This window comes from Lepisosteus platostomus, chromosome 5 (genome assembly GCF_059453375.1).
Source record: "Lepisosteus platostomus isolate fLepPlt1 chromosome 5, fLepPlt1.hap1, whole genome shotgun sequence".
NCBI lineage: Eukaryota > Metazoa > Chordata > Actinopteri > Semionotiformes > Lepisosteidae > Lepisosteus > Lepisosteus platostomus.
Genome location: NC_142615.1, coordinates 46,057,408 through 46,058,795, shown reverse-complemented (window position 1 = coordinate 46,058,795; position 1,388 = coordinate 46,057,408). Strand labels below are relative to the sequence as shown.

The window sequence follows — 1,388 nt, the reverse complement described above, 5'->3', positions numbered from 1 at the left end:
TTTTTCCCAGTGTAAGTCCGTGTTATGGTGAGTTTTTAAAATTGGTTTGCGATTTTCTGAAATATATTCCATACAAAAATATAGTTTGGACAGTCGCTATTTGGATATTCCCTTTCAGTGAAGATGTCTACAGTTTTCCAGCCGGATTAGTACTGATCGAAGAGAGCCATCTACAGGCGAAAGGCGACATAACATCACAGCAGCAGCATTTAAGGTGGAACGAAAAACACGCATAAGAAGCTGGCGAATAAGAAGCCAACTTCAGCCTCGTAGCAGACCCTGGGAGGCACGCTCAAAATAATCATCTTTCCCAGTACTTCAGAGTCTTATTTAGATCGCTTCACTGCAATTTTATTTGATTGATTGGAGATGTGAAGCCATCGAGCCTGAACTGCGCTTCACATTGAAATTGAAGCCATTTCTCATGTTCTCTCAGTGTCGAGGAAGCAATTGAGTGTAAAGGAGGCGACTTGAAAATGAAACGTGTAATCACCTTACAGAGGGTCTTCACGACGGGGTGCGTCAGCTAGTTCTCCATTATTTTCAATTTACTGGACTTCTGAAGAAACCTATCTACAACGAAAATACAAACTGCACAGTTCAAGGCACATGAAGAGAAATCAGTGTGCCGATTGACTCAAAAATGTCGCTACAAACAATCTACCAGGCTGATTTACTTGTCCGACCACCTCCCTCCGTCCCCCTTTGCTGTTAGCACAATTCTTTCAGTTTCTTTTCTTGTATTCTCCTTGCTATTTCAGTGTTCCCCATGTATAGATGGATCCACAACCGAAACCGTTTTCACCCTGTGTTTCTGCACCGTCAGTCTGTATGAGGAGCACACTTTGCACAGCTCCAGTGGCGCAATCGGTCAGCGCGCGGTACTTATACAGCAGTGCACAGCGAAGTTATGCCAAGGTTGTGAGTTCGAGCCTCACCTGGAGCAGTGTCTTTAGCTACTGAAAGCAACTGTCAAGTTTAGATATTATTAGGTATCTGATGGAGATAAATTAACATCAAACGAAGAAGTAAAGGTTTACTTCGAGTCACAATCAAATAAGGCTCCACAGCTGAAACATTGTGTTTCCTTCTCTTTTCAGCATGGAATAAACCTTGACTTTTTCCTTTGAAGCCCATGCATTCTGACGCAGCTCCCTACTTAAATTACCATCAGCTGTGTACCTCCAGCTGACCTGTACACAAACATATGAGAGAGGTCTACTGAGACGAGAGGAGCACTGAAGACTTGAAAAAGCTCTCGAATTAGACTCTGTGTTTTTGTTGTTCCCTAGATTTGTTTTTAATGTTCTTTTTCTTTTGAAGTTGTTGCATTTGTTTTTTTTTTGTAGTTGTTAGACTACTACAGGGATTTACCTGGGTTCCTGGAA

At 42.1% G+C, this 1,388-nt stretch overlaps 1 non-coding gene across 1 annotated transcript; it reads left to right on the top strand.

Annotated features, from left to right (window-relative positions):
* Nucleotides 1–852: 852 nt before the first annotated feature.
* Nucleotides 853–946, top strand: trnai-uau (transfer RNA isoleucine (anticodon UAU)). Its single transcript has 2 exons — nucleotides 853–890; nucleotides 911–946. It is a non-coding gene; the product is annotated as a tRNA-Ile (tRNA).
* Nucleotides 947–1,388: the final 442 nt, after the last annotated feature.